Raw genomic sequence first — 26,232 nt, 5'->3', positions numbered from 1 at the left:
CCAGTGCTTTTGAGTTTCAATCCAATAGCATGGCTGTTCTAGTATGTTTCTGAAATAGTCTTTTCTACAGCGTTTAAACAAGTGGCTACGTTATCCTGAGCATTTTTATCAAGATCAGCTGATATAAATGCCTAAAGTTCACTGAGAACAGGCCAGGATCTAGAAGCCCCTTCGGCAAGTCTGGAGTGGTCACGTGGGTTGGCCGTGTCCCTTGGGAAGCAGACACGCGGTCAGCCTGGTGTAAAGTGACCTCCGGTACCCTCTTCAAATGTCGGCTTAACAGACGCTGGGCAGTTCCCTAGCACCTGGGAACTTTTCCCGTCCAAAAGGAGGCAAGACAGGAAGGAATAAAAATCCAGACCAGTGCAGTCACTCGGAAAGAGGGCAGGGATGGCCTGGTGTTCTCTCCTTGGCCTTGGGTGGAATTTGCAGAGTGCCGCTTGGGGACTGTGAACTACCGCCAACATCTCTACTGCCGTCGTGAACAGGGGTGCGGAGCGTGTGGGCATTGCTGTCCGGCGCTAACCACCAGGAAGGCACCGGGCGTGGAAAACGCAGGGGTCTAGGTGCGAAAGTGAAGACACGGGGAAGCCTGGTGGCTTCCCACAGACACAGCCCCCAGGTGTCCTTTGTCAAAAGAATAGAAGGGTACAGTTTAGGGAAAACGTTGACTTCGTCCCTAAAATGTCTACACCGCAGCCACAACTGAGTAAGAGTCTGCCGCTGTGGCTGGCTTCTTACTGGCCGTCACTCTGTCACTTTCCGATGCTCCAGACAGAATGGTCATTGCTTCCTCCTGCTTTCTCGCCCTGCCCCCACGCCCCCCACTCCCGCCACGTCATCTGTTGGCTCCCGGGAGTGAAGGTTCCAGTCCGCTCAGCTAACGAGTGCGCGATTCCGACCGTAACGGGCAAGCCAGAGAGACCCCAGGAGAGGAAGAAGAAGAGGACGTTCCTATATTTTTATGTGGAGATTGATAATCAAGGCTAAGAATCCCGGCAGAAGGTGAACAGCGCATTAAACAGAGGGGAAAAGATACTAAAACATCGCCTGCTGCGTAACAGTCGCTGGGTAGAAACGTTCCCTGGAACTATCCAGCTGTTGCACTTGATGGCTCATAAAGCCTCCATAACGTCCGTCAAGGGCCTTTTTTCTTGGTGAGGGACCATTTTTTTCATGCAGTTATGATAGCATCTGGTTCCTGTCCCTGGAAATGCGAGGAATCCACAGGCACGGGCAGACGCCGCTGGGGCAGAGCCCGGCTACTGAGGCATCTGGCTCCTTGAACGGGTTTCGGGTCACTTCTGACCCAAAGCGCATCATCCAAGTGCGGATTCCGATTCGGCAGGCCGGCAGTGACTGAGTGCCTGCTGTGAGCCAGGCCCCGGGTTCGGTGATCTCATTTAATCCTCACACGTGTGAGCTAGCTATCACCTTCTCAGAATACTCAACAAACAAACAAACAAACATAGCCTGGACTATTAGAGGCACATCCCCAGCTCCCTCTGCTGCTGCAGGGGACAGGCCGAGATCCCCGGGCCTGGTGGCCTTTGTCGCTGCCACAAAGGTGGAAGAAGACGTGAAAGCTGCTTCCTGCCTGGGTGTGAAATCCTTCTGCGTGTGACTGTCCCACCTGGGTGCCTGTGCACTTGTGTGTCGAGGAGGGACGAGCCTTTCCAGCGCACCCCAAATGAACCAAGGGCATACTAGGTGACCTGTTGTTTTCGGTTGGGTTCCCCGGAAGCAGATCCCTAAGTGAGGATGTCTGTGCAAGTGATTGAATAAGAATGTGGTCCCTGGGGAACGGGTGAGGGAGCGAGGGAGGCGGGAAACAGAAAGGGAAGCCAGGAAAGGTCCATCTCTGTATCCTTCCTGCTGGGGAGCTCTGGTGTGTGAGCTCCGGCACAGAGGGGTCCTGAGCTGGGCAGTGGAGCTGGGGCCGTCATACTCCCCGACCACCCAGTAAGGCTGCAGAGAGAGGTAAATCCCAGAGACTTCCAGTCAAGTCTCCAGCAACCCAAGGGTAAGTCTCTGAAAACAGAGCAGCAGGTACTGGCTGTTGGAAGCAAAGGCATGCAGAAAGGAAGCACACAAAATGCAGAAAGAAGGCTGAGGGAAGGGGGCTCAGCACCAGCGTTCAGCACTGAACTTGCCCTTGGCCACACATAGCCGGCAGAGGAAGGGGCTGGTGAGACGGGGAAGCCGCAAGATTAACCCAGCATCGGCTGTCTATGCACAAGAAAGGACGCTGATCTTCCTGAATTCTGGGGGTGCCGTGTTTCATCACTAAACTGTCTTGGATTGGGAAGCAAGCCAGCTGGAACAGAACATTGAGTTATTTCACGTCGGACGATAGGACAGGATGAGGCCAACTGACGTCTCTTGAGAGTAAGAGGAAGTGGTCCCTAAGTAAACTTCCGTGATCTCTTACAAGGTAGGAAAACAGGAGGGGAAAAGGAGAAGTGGGGAGGAGGTCACCCAAACAGGGGGCCTCCCCATTGGAAATCATGCTGTGACTTGAAGTGCCACGGATTCCAAAATCCACATGTGTCTATCTTCAAAACCGAGAGCGGCATGTAAAAAATAATTATATAGTATGCGAACCCTTGGCAGCAATATTTTAAGTGGAAACAGATTTCTTCCATTATAAAGAAATGTCAACTCTTTCTTTTGGGGCAGGGGAGTTTCCTCACATGCGTCCCAGCTGAGCAGAAACACCAAATTCCTACGTAATTGATAGCAGAATCTGGTTCTGTCCTCAGCTCACTTTGTATCTGTCACAGCCATCAGTATTGAGGACTCTGGACACCAAGTACATTATGGTTTTAATGTCGTGATTGAGTAGAGACAAGAACGAATATTCCTCCTCCTTGGGCTGTGTGGCAGCATATAGAGTGAGATCCAAGGGTGGTCACCAGGAATTGGAACGGAACCATGTTTGTCTTATGAAATCCTGGTCTTCCAGGCAAGTCCAGCCTGGGGAGCACCACCAAAAGGTCATGGGTAACAACTTAAAAAGGCAGTTTACAAATGACATATCAGATAAAGGGCTAGTATAAAGTCTATAAAGAACTCACCAAACTTCACACCCGAAAAACAAATAATCCAGTGAAGAAATGGGCAGAAGACATGAATAGACACTTTTCCAAAGAAGACATCCAGATGGCCGACCAACACGTGAAAAGATGCTCAACGTCACTCCTCATGAAGGAAGCACAGATCAAAGCCACACTGAGATACCACCTTACACTGGTCAGAGTGGCTAAAATGAAGAAATCAGGAGACTACAGATGGTGACGAGGATGTGGAGAAACGGGAACCCTCTTGCACTGTTGGTGGGGATGCAAACTGGTGCAGCCGCTCTGGAAAGCAGGATGGAGGTTCCTCAAAAAATTAAAAATAGACCTACCCTATGACCCAGCAATAGCACTGCTAGGAATTTACCCCAGGGGTACAGGAGTGCTGATGCATAGGGGCACTTGTACCCCAATGTTTATAGTGGCACTTTCAACAATAGCCAAAGTATGGACAGAGCCCAAATGTCCATCAACTGACGAATGGATAAAGAAGTTGTGGTTTATATATACAATGGAATACTACTTGGCAATGAGAAAGAATGAAATGCCATTTGCAGCAACGTGGATGGAACTGGAAGGTATTATGCTGAGTGAAATAAGTCAATCAGAGAAGGACAGATATATGTTTTCACTCATATGTGGATCTTGAGAAACTTAACAGAAGACCATGGGGGGAGGGAAGGGGAAAAAATAGTTACAAACAGAGAGGGAGGGAGGCAAACTGCAAGAGAGTCTTAAATACACAGAACAAACTGAGGGTTGATGGGAGTGGGGGAGAGGGGAAAGTGGGTGATGGGCATTAAGGAGGGCACTCGTTGGGATGAGCACTGGGTATTGTATGTAAGCCAATCTGACAATAAATTATATTAAAAATGATTATTTATTATAAACAAAAACAACAAACAAACAAACAAAGGCAATGAAAGGCTCCTGGGTGGTTCAGTCAGTTAAGCGTCCAATTTCAGCTCAGGTCATGATTTTGCGGTTCATGAGTTCGAGCCCCTGGGTCGGGCTCTGTGCTGACAGCTCGGGGCCCAGAGCCTGCTTCGGATTCTGTGTCTCTCTCTCTTCTCTCTCTGCCCCTCCCCTGCTCATGCTCTGTCTCTCTCTCTTTCAAAAATAAATAAACATTAAAAATTTTTTTTCCAAAAAAAAAAAAAGGCAATGAATTAAAATATCTTAATGACGATCATGGAATTATGTTTTGTGTGTGTGTTTATTCGTTAGAGATATCTACTGAAATATTTACAGATGAAATGCTACAATTATGGCATTTTCTTCACAATAACATAGAAGAAGAGAGAAGTTGGGGTATACATTGGATAGGTTGGCTACAAATCGATCTTGTTGGGTAATAAGTACATAAACTATTAACTATAGACTTTTGTCCATTTTCATATATATTTGAAATTTTCCACAATAAAAAGTATACAAGTTCATGGATCTAGTTGCTAATGAGAGGCCCCTTTAGAAGACTCAGAAAGCCCAGCCCCGCTGGTCCTAGAGTATCCCTCACATTCTCTCTGGTGACCACCAAGCTCCCGCCAGAGGCCAGGTGAGGACACCTGACTTCCCAGCCTGGTGGCCTCGGCTGCTGCCACCGCTGCTCACCTCCCAGAGCCCGTGCCTGCAGTCCCTGGGCCCCCAGCATTGCTGTTCTATTAGGCCTCCTCCCTTATTGCTTTGCAAAATTTACTCTTGACATGAGTTTGAAGACTATGCTACTTTGAGCAACGTGGCCTATTACTGTCTCATTTACCCTCATCACATTCCTTTTGTTTTTTAAATGTTTATTTATTTATTTTGAGAGAGGGAGGTAGGGGGAGAGAGAATCCCATGCAGGCTTCACGCTCAGTACAGAGCCCGATGTGGGGCTCGATCTCACGACCGCGAGATCAGGACCTGAGCCGAAATCAAGAGTCAGATGCTTAACCAACCGAGCCACCCGGGCACCGCTCCCCATCACATTCCTTTTTCTCAGATAAAGACATTAGGGTACACACTGGGTCTGGTTGCTTCTATAGAGGGAATTTGGCTAAATTTCGTAGAGGTAGCTGGGAATAAAAAGTATAAGAAGCTTGGATTAGGTCCCAGACATCTACCTTGGAAACAGCACGGCCATGCAGGTAACTAGGCCTTTGGCAGGCTCAGGAAAGCATGGGGTCTTAACCTACTGACTCCCAATTGGGTTTTACTCCCCAGGGTCACCTCCTTTTTGATAAGTCCGGAGGTTCCAGAGCTTAATTAAAAGGAATCTAAAGAGTAATCGAACTGACTGAACGTAATCTGCCCTACGGTTGCAACCGTGGGTCCTGTTTGAGCTTCACCTCTTCGCCTCACAGGGCACGGGGTGGGTCCAGCCGGCATTCCTGGGACAGGTGCATTGCTGGTATGCTCTGTGTTGCCCCTATGCTGTTGCTCATTCGATTTGACAGCTCACAAGATGCTTTGGTCTTCTGGGCTCCAGCCCATTGGTCCTGGGAGTACCAAGGAGCTCCTGGGTAATGTTCGAGGCTTGAGGTTTTAATTCCATTCACTCCAGCTTGTCTGTTGGTTTGAGTATCTACTAAGCGAGTGATAATATGGGGAATCCTGAGAGGATAAATCACGACTCTTCATAAAGGCTAATCTTAGCAGGAATAAATATATATCTTCTCAAGGTATAGCTGATGTTCTAAAGCCTGGAGGAGATGCTGAAGTTCCCTTGGTGTGGAGCATTATAAAAATACCCCAGGGTTCTTATCAGTTTGGTCTGTAGTTCGAGATCTGTTGTTGAGATTCAGAATTGACATCACAACCTATGAAGTGTTGAATCCTCTCTTGCATACACAGAGCTACCTTGAACGTTAATAACTTTATGCTGTCCATTCACTGAAAACCATAGTGAACATTCGTTGATTCCAGAGAGTGGGATCGGCGACGCTTTGGCTAACTTGTGACTTTTTGAACTAGAAGCACCTAGAGACTATTGAATCCTTACAGTGACCCGGAACATTCACAGCCATGGCATTCTCGGAGGGAAGAACCTCCATGCCCGAAATGAGGAGACTGTTGGCATTAGCACATCTGAACTTGAGGATCGATCCTATGCCGCTGTCGTTGGCGTTCCGAATAGGGCCGTGTGGATTTTGAACCCCAAATGAATACAGCTACAGACAGTCCATCACAATAGCAGAAAGGCCGAGCCTGTGGCTGCCATCCATGTCGAGGGCCTTGCTTGCATTGAGGGCTGAGTCCCCGTGGATCGCCGTCATGTGGAAGTGACGGGGGTGACAAAACCAAGATGTTTCTGAAGATCAGGGACAGCGCTTGCAAGCCCGAGTCAGGGAACATGCTGGGCACGCCACTAAGGAATATGTTTCCCCAATACCTCTTTCTGGAGGTGGCTTTGGATAAGTTGCCTTTGAACTGCATTTGTTTGTGAAATGTCTAGTGATCACTTCCATCGTAGCTGGACCAGGAGGGGCTGTGCTTCCTTCTCAGACCTGATTCCTATGTTTCAGTGTGTCGCGGGGGCTCCATTTTTATCGTCCCCTCTGCGGCTTTGTGCTGTTAATTGGGTAGGTCACTAAGAGCTGGGAAGTGCACCCACTAAACACCTGGGTAGCTTGAGGTCTTTACACCTGACAAATTGGGAGACAAATTATAACGACTTTCCCATTTTAGACTGGATTGTGGGATTCCATAGTCAAGTTACCCGAAAGCCCCTGGATGGATAAAAACGGAAAGTATCCCTGATACTGCACTGTGGGAGGGAAATGTAGCCAACAAAAGACAAAAACTTAGATTTCAAATGAGTGTGTGTCCCAAGGACATGCCCCTACTGCGAGATGCTTTTTACAGTCTCCTCAGTATCTTTTTTTTTTTCAATGTTTATTTATTTTTGGGACAGAGAGAGACCGAGCATGAACGGGGGAGGGGCAGAGAGAGAGGGAGACACAGAATCGGAAACAGGCTCCAGGCTCCGAGCCATCAGCCCAGAGCCCGACGCGGGGCTCGAACTCACGGACCGTGAGATCGTGACCTGGCTGAAGTCGGACGCTTAACCGACTGCGCCACCCAGGCGCCCCTGTCTCCTCAGTATCTTAACCCAATTACTGCCAATGCTTTGCGCTAATGGATTCCCCACAAGTGGATTTACTGTCCATGGAATCTATGTTCTCAAGTGAGCATTTTTCATGCTTATACATGTGAGTTATGTCCATACATGACGTACACGTGAGCTATGTCCACACATGACGGATGTGCTGTTTATTGACAAGGAGAGCAGAGCATCGATACGGTTTGCCTTGGGCCGTGCCAACGCTGTACTGTGGGATGCAGGTGGGATATGTCCGAGCAGAACGCAGTGACTTTTTTTTGCTTTCGTTGCACTGAACCACTTGCAGGAATCAACTGCTTTCTCCAGTTGGTAGTTCTGGCTGCCATGCCCTTCAGTCTTCCTTGTTGACTTTGTGGTTCCCAGTTGCTTTCCCTGTGTAGCTAGGAAGCAGTGAACCGGCTCCTTCCCAGTCTCCAAGTTTATGGGGCTGAAGGTCCTTGCTAGCCATCCACATTTGTTGACGGGGCGCGAATTCGAACACAACGATTGGAAGGGGTGGACTGGTACCATGCTTCTCTGAAAAGATTTTCGCTGATGCTTCGGGTGTTCTGAAAGGAGAAGTGAGTCCTCTTCTCTTGGATTCAATGCTAGAGGGAAAAAGGAGTCATGCTAATTATATGGGGAGAATCCTCTAATTTTTTCCTCTAAAAATATTTCCAAGAAAATGTAGGGCACTGTCCAGTGGGCGCAGTAGCTGAGAACAATGGTAGATGGCAGATTATGCTTTCTTCTCTGCCTCTTTCTTCTTTCTTCTCTTTCTTCTCTGCGACTAGCTGATTCTGGTACATTTGGTTAAAAAAAAAAAAGTCACTTCATTGCGACTTAATCTTTCATTGCGAAAATGAAGTAACCAGTGACACTCTGCCTCTTAGGTATGTGTCATCTGCAGCAGGATTTAGAATGAATGAGGGTTAATACGGAAGGGATCTTTTCAGATTGGGGTACCTGAACCCCAGTGATGGAAAAGTCATGTGCCAGGCCACGCAGAAGCTGTTGTGTATGGCACAAGCCCCTGGGGCATGAGTTTTTCTTAAAGACTTGAGGGGTGGGCGGACAGTTTTTTTTTAACAGTAAAAAACAAAGAGACATATTATCGAATACCATGTGAAATTTGGATGAGTTTTTAAGCTGGAGGGTGAACTTCTAAGTATTTATTGCTTGCTAGATTTAGCCTGTTTAGCGTTATGCCCTCACCATGGGGACTGATTCAACCCGTTCGTTGCCATGAGATTTACTACAGGAAAAAGTTTTCTGTTTTTTGAAATTTTTAAATTATTTTTTTCATTTAAGATTTTTTTTTAAGTTTATTTATTTTGAGAGAGAGCGCAAGTGGGGGAGGGCCAGAGAGAGAGAGAGGGAATCCCACGTAGGCTCTGCACTGCCAGCCCAGAGCCTGACATGGGGGCTTGAACTCATGAAAACGTGAGATCATGACCTGAGCTGAAACCAAGAGTCGAATGCTCAACAACTGAGCCACCCAGGGACCCGCCCCCCCTTTTTTTTTAAAGTCATAGTGATTTATTTTTAATTCCTTCTATTGTTTTTCTGTTTGTTACTTTATTGATTCTACTTTTAGTGTTATTATTTCCTTCCTTGTGCCTCTTTTGGTTCATTTTGTTTGTTTTGCTTTGGAACGGGGAATTTAACGCATTTACTTTTATTGGTATGAATATTTAGGCTATGAATTTCCCCCTGATCGCTGTTTTAGTTGTATTTTACAGATTATGGTTTTATTAACATTTTGTTCTAGAAATTCTGCAGTTTGGGGGGGGGCCTCTGGGTGGCTCAGTTGATTGAGCATCCAACTCTCGACTTCTGCTCGGGTCATGATGTCACAATCGTGGGTGTGGAGCCTGCTTAGGATTCTCTCTCTCCATCGCCCTCTGTCTCTTCCTTCCCCCCGCCCCTAAAAAAAAAAAAAAAGAAAAGAAATTCTGCAATCTTGGTTTGTATTTCCCCTTTTAAATGAGAATGATTTAATACGGAATTTTAAATTTCCAGGGGGAAGAACCTTTTGCTTTTATTATTATTTATTTTTGGTTTTACTATAGTGCAATCAGATAATGTCTTTATTATTTCTACTGTATGACACCTTGTTGATGCTTCTTTTTATGAGTCAATGCAAAGTAAACATTTATGAATTTCACTTGAGAAGAAGGTGTATTCTCTATTGTCTGGGTTCAAAATATGATGTGTATCCAGAAGATCTTTTTTTTTTAAAAGGTTATTGTGGTTAAAAAAAAAAGTAATATAAAATTGACCTTGTTAACCATTTCTATAATCAATTCCATTAATTACATTCTTTCACAGTTTTGTGGAACTGTGACCACTCTCTGTTTCTAAAACCTTTTCATCGCTTCAAATAGAAACTCTGTAACCATGAAGCAATAACTCCCCATTTCCCCCTCCCCCAGCTCCTGGTAACCTCTATTCTACTTTTAAGTCACCATGAATTGCCTACTGGAGATATTTTATGTAAGTGGACTCATTCAGTATTTGTCTTTTTGGGTTTGCTTTCATAATTTTTCAAGTTCATCCAAGTTGTAGCATGTATCAGAATTTCATTCCTTTTCATGGCTGAGTAATACTCTGTTCTATGGATATACCACATTGTGTTTTTCCATTCATCTGTTCACGGGCACTTGGCTCTTTCTACTTTTCGGCTGTTATAATGTTGCATCCACACGACTCCTGAAACAGAATGCTACCGGCACCAGGGACAGTCACAACAGAGTTTATTGCAATGAGAGGCAAGGCCGACCGATCGGGACCAACACTCTTGATCAGAGTGCGGCCTCGAACAGCCGGGGTACAGAGTTTTTTTATAGCCGATCACATCGTTTTATCATCACCTGGGAACAGAACAGAGAAACAGTTCCCAGATGAGTTAGAAACAGTGGCCGGATGAGGTGATTATTTTAGACTTTCTGCTGCCAAGTTGCAACCAGTGGATCTCCTTGACCTTGCCTCTGATGCTCTTTTCTTTGAGCTTTTGTTTCCTTAATTGGTGAAGCCTAATTTACAAGAGTATGAGGCGTAATTTACAAGAGTAAAGCAAGGCTGTTATCTCTTAACCTTCAGTGTTAGAACAAAGCTGTTACTTTTCAAGCTACAGTGTCAACACAAAGCTGTTATCTCTCAAGCTACGCCTTAGCCCTACACTACAATTTAACCCTTGCAATAAGTAATGCTGTGGTGAACATTGGTGTACAAGTCCCTATATTCAGTTCTTTTGGATATAGGCCCAGGAGCAGAATTGCCGGGTCATATAGTGATTCTGTGTTTAGCTTTTTGAACTGGCCACCTGTTTTCTGCAGTGGCTGCATCATTTGAAACTCCCACCAGCAAAGGATGAGGGTTCCCATTACTCCACATCTCACCCACACTTGTTATTTCCATTTTTGTTTGTTTAGTTGTGTGGTTTTTTAAGTTTATTTACTTATTTACTTATTTTGAGGAAGGCAGAGACAGCATGAGTCAGGGAAGGGACAGAGAGAGAGGGAGACAGAGAATCCCAAGCAGGCTCTGTACTGTTAGCACAGAGCCCAATGTGGGGCTCGAACTCACAAAACCATGAGATGGTGACCTGAGCCAAAACCAAGGTTGGACACGTAACTGACTGAGCCCCTCAGGCGCCCAGTTGTTTGTTTTTCAAAAGATAGCCTCTTGGGTGTGCCATGAGGTCTCATTGCGGTTTCGATTTGCATATTCTTGATGGTGAATGATGTTGAGCATCTCTTTATGTGCTTATTGACCATTTGTGTATCTTCTTTGGAGAAATGTCGGTTCAAATCCTTTGCTCATTTTTAAATTGTCTTTTGGTTGTTGAATTGTAGGAATTCTTTGCATCAGTTGGATGTTGTCAGATAGAGGTTTTCCAAATATTTCCTTCCATCGTGTGCATCGTCTTTTCCCTTTTCCGATCATGTCCTATGATGCAAAAGATTTTAATTTTGGTGAAGTGCAGTTTATCTATTTTTTCTTTTGTTGCATGCACTTTTAGTGTCATATCTAAGAATTCACCTCCAAATCCTAGGCCCTGAGGATTTACCCTTCTGATTTCTCCTAAGAGTGGTATGGTTTTAGTTCTTATCTTTAGGTTATTTATTCATTTTGAGTTCATTTGTGTCTATGGTGTGAGGTAGGGGTGCAAATACATTCCTTAGCGTGTGGCTATCTGGTTCTCCAAACACAGCAGAAGGTCTGTCTTACTGATCATGTTGTTTAGGTCTTGTAGAGCTTCACTTCCTTTTTGTCTTCTTCAGTTGTCTTGGACTGAGAGTGGCAGGATAAAGCCCGGACCGTCCCATACTGAGCTGTATCAGAGCCTGAGACGAAAAAAGATCAGCAGTACTGACCCTGTTTTAATTTGAAAATTTCCAGTTTTCTTCATCTTGGATTGTTTGCGTGAATTTTTATTTTATTTTATTATTTTTTAAAATTTATTTTTGAAAGAAAGCATGCATGGGAGGAGGAGGGGAGAGAGAGAGGAGAGAGGGAGAGAGAGAGAGAGAGAGAGAGAGAGAGAGAGAGAGAGGGAGAGGGAGACAGAAGATCAGAAGTGGGCTCTGCATTGAAAGCAGACAGCCCAACGCGGGGCTCAAACCCACAAACCATGAGATCATGACCTGAGCTGAAGTCAGATGCTTAACCGACTGAGCCACTCAGGCACCCAGCATTCATTTTTATTTTTAAAAATATTGCATGAAATACTCATTTTGGTCCCTAAGTTTTTGGCACCCCTTAAACTGTGCGTCTGAGGAAAGTGCATCTCGTGCTTTACCCTAGTCCTGGGTTTGGGGAAGGGGCTCTTATTACTAGTGTGTTTCTATTGATTTCCCCCTCGCAGCTCAGGTAGTTTTAATTTTTGAAAGTCAGTGCTGTGCGTTTCGTGCAAAAATATTCGTAAGTGTCGCATTTTTGCTGTGAGTTGTGGCTTTTACTATTTACAATGTCTTCTGTCTTGCTTAATGCTTTTTCACCCGGATTCTACCTTGCCTGATATCAGAATCGCAAACTATAAGGGCAAACTTGAGATCCTAACAAGTCCTCGACTTCCAAAGGATGAAACTAAGGCCCAAGGACTTTGGGAGAAGTTGACGTAATTATGCTCATTAAATTACAAATGTTGATCGCTTTACTTCTGTGTACTGACAGAGTAATAGCCTTGGTGTACTTCAGTGTGGAGGTAATGTCTTTCCGAAATTTGCGTAAGTAAAACTTAACCGTGAATGTTCTTATCGTTGTACAAGTATGGCTCAGGCCGCAGGGCCAACCAGAGGCTTGGGAGGGGCAGGCTGGTAGGCTGGGGGCTGAAAATGGTACCCCGTTAGGGGCTGTATCTCACACCCATATGCAGGACGTGTGCTAAGGAAGGCCCGTCAGTGGAAGCGGAAAGACTGAACTTACTCAAGTAGAGAAGTTTGAAGTTTTGGTTCTCACAGGATCCTGGGCCTCCCTTTTGAGCTCCTAGAAGTTTTGTGAGTGGAGAAAGAAGCTGTTTCACAGTAGAGTCTCTTTCGTTCCCTCTTTTGTACTGCTTGCCATCACCTTATGGCCACTCACTAATTCCCCTGGCTTCATTCAAGCAGGTCAGCAACATTCAAGCCTGCCTCGTTACTTTTCTCCTAAGGAGTTCTTGCGTCTGCGCCTTTGAGCATCTAGGGCGGTCGATCTGACGAGGGGTGGAAATAAAATATGGCTCGGTCCTGGCCTTACCAGCCCCTCCCCAGCGCATTCAGGCGGCACGTCTCGTTACGCGAGTGGAAAGGGGGGGGGGGGGTGGATGTACAAAGCACATTTTGGTCCAGCGTGCTTTCTTCCCTTTGTCTCCCTTCTGGGGTACTCAGAGGCATCAGTAACAGGGCAGGAAAGCCCTGGCCGAACAAAACTTCGCATTTTCCTTTGATACCTTCCATTGGGAGGCCCCCTCCGATGCACTTTGTCAGCAGGCTCCTGCTTCAGGCACACATTGAGAAAACCATTGAGGAGGCTCAATGGAAAAGATCTGATCTGTCCTAGAAACTGCCCCAGTTCTCTCTCCCAGAGCCACCGGCAGCCGAGGAGAAGGGAGCCCCCTCCCTGCAAGTCTTTCTTTCTTTTTCCTTTTTTCTCTCCTTTCTATTGTAAGGATTGTGGGAACTCTCTTTAAGGGAAAAGCACTCCCAAGCTGGGCTTTGTTTGCCGACGCGGATAAATGCCTAGATATCTCGTAGCCACTCTGTAAAACTCGAGTCACCCCTTTAGACTGTCACAGACTTATTCGGGAGGGACATTTGAGTTCAAGGCGGAACAAGCGCCGGGCGCCGTGTGTATGGTCCCTTCCCGCCACTGAAAGTTAAACGCTCTCTCACCCAGCAACTGTTCAGGAGCCCCGCGCTCCCTGCTCGCGGGTCTGTCGCTTGGACGTCCACACGAGGCCGGCTCAGCACCACGTCTGCGGTGGCGTCTGATGTCTTGCTTAAGTATTTCCGAATCCCTGCACATCTTATCACTTTCCAGAAACCATGCTGTGCCACTTTCTATTTTACACTTGCACCTGACGTTAGAAGCAGACACGTAAGGCAGCGATGCCAAGGTAAATACGGCCTTTCTGTAGCCACCTTTGTCTCCCACTCATTGCAGTGAGCCCTGCTGGATGCAAGGGATGAGTATTCCAGAAGTGAGAGCGTGACCATTGCCCCGAGCACCCGGTTACGCGGCCCGGCAGCCCTCTTCTGTCAGGACTGCTGGGGTCCAGCAAAGACCTTCTGCTCTTCTTGGGGTCTTTCTTCAAATATGGTTCCAGGCCAGGAAGGGGAAAAAGCCACTCAGTAGTGGTGCGACCTTCATGTAACCCCTCTCCATCTATAGAAATGAAGGGGTCTTTCCTGGATCTTGGTTTCTGTAATTATCTGGAAATGTATGTTTTGTTCTAATTATAAGATAGGCCCATTGAAAATATATAAGGGTATAGGGGCGCCTGGGTGGCTCAGGTCATGATCTCAACGGTTCGTGGGTTGGAGCCCCGCGTCTCTGTGCTGACAGCTCAGAGCCTGGAACCTGCTTCGGATTCTGTGTCTCCCTCTCTCTCTGCCCCTCCCCTGCTCACGATCTGTCCCTTTCTTTCTGTCTCTCTGTCAAAGATAAATAAACATTAAAAAAAAAAGAAAAATATATAAGGGTGTAAAGAAAGAAGATATTCATGATCTCAGGGGTCAGAGATAACCACTCATGGCTTTTTAGTGTCTCTTTCCAGTCTTTCCCCAATGTGTATAGTTACTTTACAGAATTGGATTCCATGTTATTTAATATAATTTGAAAAATAAATATATGAAGTCTTCAGATTATTATGTTGCATGGATAATATTTCATGAATAGCCTGTTGTCCTATATTTAGGTGTTTTCCTATGATAAGTGGTGCTGCGGTGAGTATCTTTGCACATAAACTGGTGTGTGTATTTTGGGTATTTGCTCAGTCTGTGATCCTAGCAGGAGAATCATGGGGTCAAAGTGTATCGCTATTTTTAAGATTCCTGCTACGTAATGCCAGATTCCCCACCAGCTCTCTGTGAGTGCCCAACGTCCTGAGCCTGTGCCCACACTGAGTATTACCTTTGCCAATTTGACAGTTTAAAATGATGCCTCTTTTTAAACTTTATTCATTTTTATTGCTCACCAGCTTGACTGTTTTTCATGTCTTCATCAGTCATTTAAATTACTTTATGAAAATTTTTCCATTTTTCACTCACCCTTCCATTAGGGTTATTTGGGTTTTTCTTAGTGATTTTTCCAGGAAGTCTAAAATTCCGTCATTGTAATGTATGAACTGAGCTATCAAAATACTTTAAATTTTTATGATGCTACAATAATCAATCTGTCTCCTTTTATAATTGGAACCCTGTTATCATTTCCCACCCTAGTGCCTGGAACAGAGCTGTGCATAGAGGGGGCTACATAAATGCTTCTTTATGACAGAATCATTCATCACCCAAACATGCCATCAATATACAGTGTTGGTTACTGAAGCTGAGAGGGTTGTTTTTGTTTTGTTTTCTATATTTATTTTTGGGAGAGCGCAAACAGGGGAGGGGCAGTGAGAGGGGACAGAGGATCCGAAGCGGGCTCTGAACTGACAGGAGCCAGCCCGACGTGGGGCTCGAACTCGTGAACCGCGAGATCACGACCTGAGCCAACGTCAGACGCTCAGCCAACTGAGCCACCTAGGCTTCCTGTGAAGCTGAGAGTTTTTAGTCCATTAGGAGTTACAGTAAGGGAAGCCTTTCATCATGAATTGTCCCAGGAAAAGAAGATGAAAGGGAAAACATAAACCAAAATCACATATGGGACCTTATGCTAACAGAGTATCAGAGGGGGAGAATATTACAAATCAAAACAAAAACACAGCTCAGAGTTCTTTTCAAACGAAACAATATTTTATGCATGCAAAATAAGAAAGATGAGAAACACGTGATTAAAACTTAATGCTTTGTCATGTTTTTTTCCTGATTATTTTTTTGAAGTATTTTTTTAAATGTTTTTTTTTTTCATTTGAGAGAGAGAGAGAGAGAGAGAGAGAGAGAGAGAGAGAGAGGTGAATAGAGGATCTGAAGTGGGCTCTACACTGACAGCAGAGAGCCCAACACAGGCTCGAACTCATGAACTGTGAGGTCATGACCTGAGCCAAAGTCGGATGCTTAACCGACTCAGCCACCCAGGTGCCCCAGCCTGATGATGATGATGATGATGATGATGATGATGATGATGATTTTTAAGAAATGAATCATCCCAGAATAGTTGAGCCCTCCTGCGTTCCATCTCACCCCCCACCCCCACCCCTCCAGAGGTAACTATTATTCTGAATATGGCAGTTTTTATTTGAGTGCCTGTTACTATGACACGGGTGTATGTCTGTAAGCAATATGGAGTATGGATTCACATTTTTAAACCTTTTATAAGTGGCATCACACCCTAAGTTTCCTATTGCAACACTTCCTTCCTCATTCAATATTATGCTTTTGGTACTGATCCATGTCGGTGGTATTCTATCGTGTGGAAACTGCAACACTTATTTATCCACTGTCCCGTTCGGTGGTTGTTCCGATATTTTGCTGTTGCAAACGGTGCTGCAATAAACATTGTTGACGGCGTCCCCTCGTTCACAGATGTGAATTTCTCTAGGCCGGCAGTGGCATTGCTAAGTCACAGGTATGTGCATCTGCCCCTTTCCTAGAAAGTGCCAAGTTATTGTACGAGTTTGTAAGGGTGTCCTGTAACTACTGGAGTGTCCCCCTTGGCCATTTCCATCAGCAACGCCAGCAATGTCAGTGTTGAGTGCTTACCTTGGGCCAGGAACTGGTCTGAGGGTTTTTGCACGATTCAGCACATCTAATCCTCACCTGTTCCTTTGGAAATGAGGAAACTGAGGTTGCAGAGACCTTGCAGATCATGCCTACAGTCTACAGCCAGCGACAGAGGCATCCAGACCCAAGCAGTGTAGTTCCTAAGCCCTATCTCCTGATGCTAGGCTATGCTCCGAGTCCCAGAGAGACACCAGCCCCACCAAGACCCCAGCTACGTACCCACCAGGAATCCCCTGCAGAAGGAAGCTGCCTTACTAGAGGGTTACTATTTGTAGCTTAGGAAGAAGAACCAGATGGTCGCTGAATTCAATTCACCCAAGGTCTACTGATCAGGGATCAGGGGCTGATCTGAGGCGGAATCCCAGGCTCTGGAGGTAGTGTGCCAGCCACATTGTTTCCAGTTTCTCTCTCTCTCTCTCTCTCCACCTGTGCATTCATAAAGACATATGGCTATATCTTCACACGCTTCTAGTTTCTTTTAGGGTAGACAGCTTGCACTGGAAAGGTCAAGTAAATTTCTTAGAGGAGAGGGAATGGATCTGATCTTGCACGTGTGAATTTTAATTGCAGCGCTTTAATCCTCCTTCTGAGCACCAGCCTTTCAGGATTGATTCGTTGCATCTGTTGGTAACACGGTCCTCGGTCTCTTGACCGGATTCCTCGCCCCAGGGCCCTCATTTACTCATGAGTAATTGCTGCAATTTTCAGAGAAAACACTACCGGCACGGTCATGTTTGAACATTTCATCAAATATGACGTGAGCCCAGTTAGGAGGGATGGTAGTGTCCTTGGCCCGCAAATGAGGGCAGAGAAATGAACTCCCTACCCTGTGATCTTCCTAGGATCGTTCCTGCCGTCAGGATTTGGAACTGTGGGTGAGGAAATGACTTGGGGCCTCACAGCCCGGTCGATGGGACCACGTGGGGAGGCAGGCTGCCAATGGCTGACGGAGGCCTTACTTCCAATTGCCTCTTGTTAGTTAGGGCCACGTGGGAAAGAGAAGGCGGAGGGGGAGGCGGAAGCCACTTCCGTAGCAATGCATTTCTCTTTGTACACTCACCGTAGGCACGCAGCACTGACAAACTAATTATAGCTTTAGCGCGAGCATTTTTCTCTTTCTGCATTTTGTTTGCAAACAGCCAATTACTTCCATCCCGCATGCCGGAAAAACACAAAAACCACACCGCGGACTAATCATTTATGTTTCTGGCTAAGTTCAGCTGTCCACTTATCTCCCCTCTTTTCGGTTTTATCCGTTTCAGGTCGGGTTCCTAACCCCTCTTCCACCCCCACCCAGCTATTTCTTGCGTCTTTCTAGCCTGACTTCAGACCCAAGTTCCAGGTGTGTGTTGTCTTACCCATGTGCAGCCTTATCTACTTTGGAATGTCCCGAGAGAGTCAACAAAACCAAACACCTCTACGTTCCTTAAGACAACAAGGACGCTCATCCCCCTGCATACTTAGCGCATCTCCTGTACGCGGGGCACCGCCGGTCACTCCGAGGATGGTAAGCCATGGGACCTTGCCATAAAGGACCTTAGGACTGACTGAGTCAATAAAAGAACGAGTGGATAATTTGGGGTCACCTGAACTGGAAAAAAAAAACCCAAGTTCTAAAGAAAGGCGGCAGAAACAGAAAGAATCAGTGCGGCATACAAACCCGATACTGCAGTTCTGGGGCTGGGTTCCTGTTCTCTCCCGCGGCGCATAAAAGGAGGAAAATCTCCGAAAGATGGATCTGTGATTCAAAGTCTGTCTCCATCCCCCTCATTTTGTCTGCCTGTGACCTATAGATGAAAGAGGAAGTCAAGAAATGCCCTAGATTAATTATCTCCAAAGTTTTCTTACAGCAGAATTAGTTTATCATGTCCTCTCTGGATCATTTTTCTCGTAGATCAGGAGTTAGCAAAGTATTGGCCCAAGGGCCAAATCCAGCCCGAAGCCACCTGTTTTTGAGAATAAAGTTTCATTGTAACTCAGCTACCCCCAAATGTGTAGGGATTGCCTGTGGCTGAGTTTGCACCACAGCTCACCGGAGTTCAGGAGCTGGACGGAGACTGTACCGCTTAAAATACTTCTCACTTGGCTCTTTGTAGAAAGTCTGGCCACCCTTCAGAGTACGCAGGAAAAAAGACATCAGGGAATACCAGCGCGGAAAGGTTCTTGAAAAGTCGTTTGGTAACGCAAAGTGGCAAGAAAAAGGTGTATGTTTTGTAAAAGAAATGCAGACAGTGTGGACAAGTGCCAGGCTGTTTTTCCTCCAGCCGCAGGGGGCACGGAGCCGTGGCGTCTGTATGGGAGCTTAGACACAGCTCCCCAATGATGCCACCTGTCTAGAGTTATCTTGGCCATCATGGCCGAAATCCATTCAACAGACTTTTCTTGAAGACTTCTTCCCTCAGAACAGGAGATGCAAAGACAAAGAAGATAGAAGCCAGCCCCAACTTCTGACAAGGCAGACGTGCAACCCTTGCAAAACAAAGGGTTACCCAATCAAATATCCCAGTGAGTATGGACATAGGGGCAAGTGGGGACAGGAACCCTCACCCTACCTGGAGAGGCAGACAGGAGCCCACTCTGTGGTTCTGGCATGTGGTGCCTTTTATTATTAAAAAAATTTTTTTTAATGTTTATTTATTTTTGAGAGAGAGAGGGGGGGAGCCAGGAGGGGCAGAGAGAGAGAGAGAGGGACACACAGAATCTGAGGCAGGCTCCAGGCTCTGAGCTGTCAGCGCAGAGCCCGACGCAGGGCTCGAACCCACAAACCGTGAGATTGTGACCTGAGCTGAAGTCAGACGCTTCACCGACTGAGCCACCCAGGCGCCCGGTGGTGCCTTTCATTCTTACGGGAGAATCTGAATGGAAACCAAGAGCCTGTCCATCTGCCAGGGACACGAAGAGTCTACTGGCTGCCTTCCTGGCCACGACTAAGGAGACATCCAGGAGGAAGGACTCTCACCTCGATTCTCAAACATCCTTTGGGGACCCAAGTTGAAGCCTGGATTGCTTAGGGGTGATGCCCTAAAATCTGGACTCTGGTGTAGCTTTCCCATGAAGTCAGCCTCGTTTGCCCAGTCTTACAACCAATCAGACCCACTGATAATGTGTCGGGCAAGCCCACAGCAGGAGCCAGAACGCCCGGTGGCAGCGGTCAGTACTGGTTTGTTGAGAGAAACACACGGAGGAGGAAAGAAATTAACACCCGTCTTTTGCTCCATTACCGACAGCTGCCCAAAATGCAGACTAGCGCCTCCTGTTGGCCACAAGGATGATTGCGCTCAGCGGTGGCTCTCTCCAGGCAAGGGCGACGACTTCTAATGGCGATGGGACGCAGGTGTTCGTGTCATTTCACCATTGCTTTGGGAATTTAATTTTAGGTTTCCTGAAGACGGGAGATTTGGACTGGTAATGGTGGAAGAATTTTGCAGAACTCCACTGATCTACCTGAATCCTCAGGATTACCATTGAGAGCGGAGTGAGTTGTCTCCCAATCGGATCCAACGCCGTGGCTTCAAGACCCACCGAAAACAGGCTGTGACGCAGGCACGGTTGCTTTTCCTAGATGATATTTTCTGAAAATTAACCTCCAGAATGCTTTCAAGTCTGGTTTTATGGGAATCTCTTGAAACATACAAACAAACGTGTTCTATGTTATTGAGTATTTCAGCCAGCAACTCAAAGCCTAAAATAGACTCTCACTTTGCAGCGGAGGAGGACGGGGAGATCACCGCGATGGACTCCTTCAGTACTGTCTTTATGGCGTGTTCACCGGTACCCACGGTGTATGGGCAATAACGGCCACCATTTCCGGGGGGGGGGCTTCCAAGGGTCAGTCTCTGTTCCAATAAGCACTTGACAGGTTCCACCTTCTGTTGTACTCACCAGTATCCAGAGGTAGGAGCTGAGGTGCAGAAAGGGACTGCAGCTGCCGGAAGTCCACGGAGGCTGGACTTGAACTCCAGGTGGACTGATGTGGCGAGCTGCACCTCAGTCTTTACCCCGCGGCCTCTTCTGAAGGAATCGATGTGAATGGATTAATGAGTCCTGTCTGCTGAGGCAGGCGGGCTCTGGGGGACACAGACACTTTGGCTCCTGCCCCAAGTTTACGACCAGGTAGGGAGACAACGCTTGGTACAAAACACACATACACATCCGTGGAACGGGATGGACAAATGGGTAGCAGGCAAGTGCCCTCCCCCTGCTCTCCCAGGGGTGCCCCTCCCAGAAGGACACTACATTTTATAGGTCAGGAAGAGCAACTTCTCTTCCTATTTATTCCTTGTGCTTCACCCATCACACACATTACCCCAGTCCTCCCATTTGTCCCATGAGGGTGGGGATTATTAGTCCCATTTTATGGAAGTGATGATTGAGGCTCAGAGAGGTTGAGCAAGTGGCCAGATCTCACAGCCGAGAAATGGTGGAGTCAGGGTTCACGCGGCGGTGTGTGGCAGACGAAAAAAAGCCTGAAGATTCCCATGATACCGCGCATCTCCCCTGGAAATACAGGAATACTGTGGTGGGTTTTATTTCTTCCTGGCTGGAAAGGGCAGCTGGGGGCTGGAATGCTCAGGAGGGGGCCAGAAGTGAAGCCACTGATTGATCTGAAGGCAGCTGGACCATCAGGAAGTTCACAGTCCGTTCCTTGAGGACTTCCTGGGACCGGGCTGTCCACGATTGCAGAAATTACTCCAGATCTGCCTATCAGGAGACCTGGGAGTTCAGCATATTCCCCACCCTGGGAACCAACAGTTTGCATTGTGAATAAAGGGAGAAGAGCCAGTGGAAACAGGACCGTCCTGTGTTCTGTGAGTGGAGGTGGCTTTGCTACAGGAAGCGGGAGGTAGGCAACGTGGGACTGCACTGTGTACAAACGCCTCAGAGAGGAAGGCGTTTTCCTCATTCCAACTCAGGGGTATTGTACTGGGAGGTTTGTTGCCCAAGGCTTCCCCATAATGATTTTTTAAATGATTCATTCCTCAATTAGTGATGTTTTATTGCTGCTTTACCACAGAGCTTTCAGAATCATTCCCTCCACCCCCGCCCCCCTCCGGAAACGTGCACAGCCTCTGCCCACATTTAATCACGCCGTCCCCTCCCTTTCTGGTCTGTCCTCCAACTCCTGCGTCGCCAAGATGAGAGGAGCACACATTAATTGTAGGAAATCAGCAGCAGGAGCTAAAATGCATATTTGAAAAAAAATGGGCTGGCCTCTATTTCTAAGGATGCTGCCGCCGATCCGTCAAAGGCAGCTCAAGATGGTTTTAAAAGCAGTGGAGAGGGGCGCCTGGGTGGCGCAGTCGGTTAAGCGTCCGACTTCAACCAGGTCACGATCTCGCGGTCCGTGAGTTCGAGCCCCGCATCGGGCTCTGTGCTGACGGCTCAGAGCCTGGAGCCTGGAGCCTGTTTCCGATTCTGTGTCTCCCTCTGTCTCTGCCCCTCCCCCATTCATGCTCTGTCTCTCTCTGTCCCAAAAATAAATAAAAAAACGTTGAAAAAAAATTAAAAAAAAAAAGCAGTGGAGAGTGGATCAGACAGAGAGTAAAGCGGGTCCAGTTCCCCTGACCCGGTCTACGCGTATGTGCATGTGCGCATGTGTGCATGAGTGTGTGTATGTGCACGTGTGTGCTCGGCACAGAGCGTTCCTTACCGGGCTGAGGCTGCGGTGCCAGCTTCCAGAGGGAAAGCACCCGAAGCTGTGTCCCGGGGAGGGTACAGTCTAGCCGATCAAATCCACAGCAGGTGCCCGGTCGAGGCGGGGCAGGTGCCCGGTCGAGGCGGGGCCAGGCGAGCAGGGGGTGGAGCCATGGTGCGGAGCCGCAGTGCGCATGCGGACTGGGCTGGTGCCCGCTGCCCGGATGACCTCGTCTCTGCCTCCGGCGCCCTGTGACACCGGTGGGGTTCTTGCTGCAGGTTCGCAGGTGAGACTTGAAGAAACTGCCAGTGAGCAGTTGTCCCCCCTTAGCCTAAGAGCGTGACCAGATGACAGGGGAAGCGACAGGATGCGCAGGCAGGCAGCGTCCATGCCTAGTGCTCAGGGTTCTCGTAAAGGCACGGGGAGGGGCGGCCACGTGTCTCTGCCACGTGAGCGTTGCACTCCTGATTTCCGCTCAGGTCGTGATCCCAGGGTCGTGAGATCGAGCTCCCTACTCTGTCCGGCTCCTCGCTGAGCATGGAGCCTGCTTACGATTCTCTCTCTCTCCCCCTCTGTCCTTCCCCTGCTCGTGCTCTCTGTCTAAAATAAAATAAATAAGATAAATTAATTAATCAATTAAAAATAAAATAGGGGCGCCTGGGTGGCGCAGTCGGTTGAGCGTCCGACTTCAGCCAGGTCACGATCTCGCGGTCCGGGAGTTCGAGCCCCGCGTCGGGCTCTGGGCTGATGGCTCAGAGCCTGGAGCCTGTTTCCGATTCTGTGTCTCCCTCTCTCTCTGCCCCTCCCCCGTTCATGCTCTGTCTCTCTCTGTCCCAAAAATAAAAATAAACGTTGCAAAAAAAATTTTTTTTTAAATAAAATAAAAAGCATGGGGGAATGGAAAGGTTGTATCAAAGGGTAGGAAGGACCCACAGAGCAGATGTCTTTTGGGTTTTCTGCCCAGTTACCCCGAGACTCGTTTTCTAGTTTTCACCATATGCAGTTTCCTTCAGATTTATACGGAGTCCTTTAACATGCATATATTCGTAGCTTTTTAGGGTCATCAACCTCTCACACATTCTTGGGATCCCGGCAGAAAACAGAGAGCACAGTGTGTAGGATGAACAGTTCAAAAAAGGCTGTGTACAGAGCTATGGCCGGTGCAGAGAAGCCACGAGAGATGCTCCTTGAGCCAGAAACGGAAGTGCTCCCAACGCGGGCAGGCGGGAGGGGCGGGGAGAGGAAGCCATTGCCACAAAGCAGAGACGGGGGACCCCCGAGCAGAGCTGGTGTGGGCAGCAGAAAGACACAGCCAGCCTTCCCCGGCCCCATAGGGCAACAGCTGGGCGCCAGGGCCCTGCCCTCCCCCATCTCGCTCTGAGCCTTCTATCACCTGAGACATCCTGGAAACCAAAGGAAATCTCTCCGTCCGTGCAGCATGCACAGAGGGGTGGCCACTGTGGGAGTGGACCTGGAAGGGCACGTGGAAGGTCCTCCGCCTGGCATCTGGTGGAAACAATAGGCCAGCTCGTCAGAAGAATGCCCAAGCACGCAAAATAGCCCCCGACGCTTTCAGGGAGTCTGTGAGCTCCTTTCAACCCATCCTGCACCTCAGGGTGAAAGTTCCCGATGGAGATTGACGGCAATAGATTTTTTTCTAGGTAAAAAGCCTTGGGTGTGTGCTCACCTCAAAGCCCGTTAACAGCTGAGTGGACGAACGGTCTGCACGCGGGCACGCAGGTCACACGTACAGTAATCCAACGTTTCTTTTCTTGTTTCTACAAAACAAAAGAATAAAAAAGCCCCAGAGAAGGATCAGGTGAAATGGAACACCACCCTAAGTGATTCTAAGGAGCTGTTCAAAATGGTGGCTATTTAAGGGAAAGTTTGTGGCTGGGATTTACAAGGTAAATAAAATCAACTGTAGGAAGGGAAGGAAAGATTTTGAACCCAAAACATCCCGCCTCTGTTTGGTTTGTTAAATGAATCGCAAACATGGGGGCAGACAGTCGTGAGGATCTTGACTCAAATGTTTGATTGCCTTCTCTCATAAATGCTTTAAAAATTCTCTGGCTTCTTAAAGTTACTGACATTCACTTCAAGAAAAAGGCGTACCTAACCTTCAGTTTTAGTTTTGCATTCATCTAGGTAATAAAGCCGCTTAGGATCTTCGGCCCAACAATGTAATGCTCTGCTTAAAACAGTGAGTGGCTGTTTTTCCACAAAAAACCGTGCTCAGCATCACTCATCGGCAGGAAAATGCAAATCGAAACCACCATGAGATATCACCGTCGCCTGTCCAAATGGCTAAAATAAAAAAACGCAAGGAATATCAAGTGTTGGCGAGGGTGTGGAGAAAAGGGAACCCTCGTGTGCTGTTGTTGGGAAGGCAAGTTGGCGTGGCCACTGTGGAAAACAGTGTGGAGGGTCTTGAAAAAATTGAAAATAGAAATCCCATATGACCCAGTCCTTCCATTACTGGGTATTTACCCAAAGAAAATGAAATTACTAACTTGAAAAGATATCTGCACCCCCACATTCACTGCAGAATTATTTACAATAGCCAAGCTGTGGAAACGAGCTAAGTGCCCATCAGTGTGCACTTGGATAAAGAAGGATAAAGAAGTGTGCACTTGTGTGCACAAGTGTGCACTTGGATAAAGAAGATGTGGGGTTTATGTGTGTGTGTGTGTGTGTGTGCAAATAGGATAGGATAGGATAGAATAGAATATTATTCAGCTATAAAAAAGGAGATGTTGGGGCGCCTGGGTGGCGCAGTCGGTTAAGCGTCCGACTTCAGCCAGGTCACGATCTCGCGGTCCGTGAGTTCGAGCCCCGCGTCAGGCTCTGGGCTGATGGCTCAGAGCCTGGAGCCTGTTTCCGATTCTGTGTCTCCCTCTCTCTCTGCCCCTCGCCCGTTCATGCTCTGTCTCTCTCTGTCCCAAAAATAAATAAAAACGTTGAAAAAAAAATTTATAAAAAAAAAAAAGGAGATGTTGCCATTTGTGGCAATAATGGGTGAACCTTGAGGGCATTATGTTAAGTGAAATAAGTCTCAGAGAAAGATACCATGTGATCTCACATGTCAGTGGCATCTTAAAAAGAAAGAAACAAAGAAAGACCAAGTTCACGGATACAGAGAACACCCTGGTGGTTGCCAGAGGTGGGGGTGTTGGGGGCGGTGGGTGAGATGGGTGAAGGGGGTCGAAAGGTACAGACTTCCAGCTCACGGGTAACATACACCATGATGACTGTAGGTAATGACGCTGTACTGTATATTTGAAAGTTGCTAAGAGAGCAAATCCTAGAAGTTCTCATCACTAGAAAAAATACGTGTACGGTGACAGTCGTGAAGTACTCTTATGGTAATCATTTTGCACCAACATCAAATCATGCTGTATACCTGAAGCTAATATAAAGATGTTCTTAAAGATGATGCAAACTGTTTATTGGGTTTTTAGTTGAATCGTGAGGGTGGTGCTTCATGGACTGTTTCGAGTAATGCCTCTCGTACCCATCGTTTCTTAACATAACTGGTTTTGGTTGCTTGTGAGCGTTCGAGATGACAGTCTGGTCCCTTGAGAAAAGTGTTTGGTACCTGAGTGTCTGCAAAACAGAAAGAGGCTTTTGTTTCCCAGGTTTTTCTTCCCCTGTGGGCTCCACGGTAGAAACCAGTGGACCTGAATTCCTCGGGGGTCCCACTCAGCTGATATTTTCATCAGCGTGGCCTAACGTTCGCGGGCCGTGCCTCTCACCCACACCGGTGGCCCGTGCCTCAACGGATGGCTTTGATCACGTGTTAGGTGCAGGACGTTTGTGCCACAAAAGCGAGAACCAGGTCAGACACCTCTTAAGCCTCTGCCCTTCGACCCATAGAGTCACCGATACCTTTGAACTTTTCCGGGAAGTGGTGGCAGGGTGGGTATCAGCAGCTTAGAATTTTTTTTTTCAATTCCTTCCTAATGATTTGGAATTATCAGAAACGTAGAAGTGAACTAACTCCCTTTCTGCCTTTTACCCTCCTCTGGGTCTCCCCCAGCCTCCCTCGGCCCTCCATCCTGTGTTTTTATTTGCCAC

General features: G+C 47.3%; 1 protein-coding gene and 1 long non-coding RNA gene across 4 annotated transcripts in view; one reads left to right on the top strand and one right to left on the bottom strand.

The window, feature by feature from the left end:
* The window catches only part of LOC123382831, a 28,872-nt gene extending 6,148 nt beyond the window's left edge, over positions 1 to 22,724 (bottom strand). Inside the window, exons 1-2 of one of the 2 annotated variants that reach the window (XR_006591863.1) lie at positions 22,171 to 22,724; positions 18,181 to 18,307 (exon numbers count right to left, since the gene is read on the bottom strand). This is a non-coding gene — a long non-coding RNA (uncharacterized LOC123382831). Of the gene's footprint in view, positions 1 to 18,180; positions 18,308 to 19,479; positions 20,326 to 22,170 lie in introns of those variants that run through there. The other variant, XR_006591864.1, reaches the window with a different exon arrangement.
* KIF26B (kinesin family member 26B) overlaps positions 1 to 26,232 on the top strand; it is a 477,608-nt gene that overhangs the window by 238,013 nt on the left and 213,363 nt on the right. The window lies entirely within an intron of this gene.

This window comes from Felis catus, chromosome F1, assembly GCF_018350175.1.
Source record: "Felis catus isolate Fca126 chromosome F1, F.catus_Fca126_mat1.0, whole genome shotgun sequence".
In the NCBI taxonomy this organism is placed as follows: Eukaryota; Metazoa; Chordata; class Mammalia; order Carnivora; family Felidae; genus Felis; species Felis catus.
This window is presented reverse-complemented; position numbering and strand designations above follow the sequence as displayed.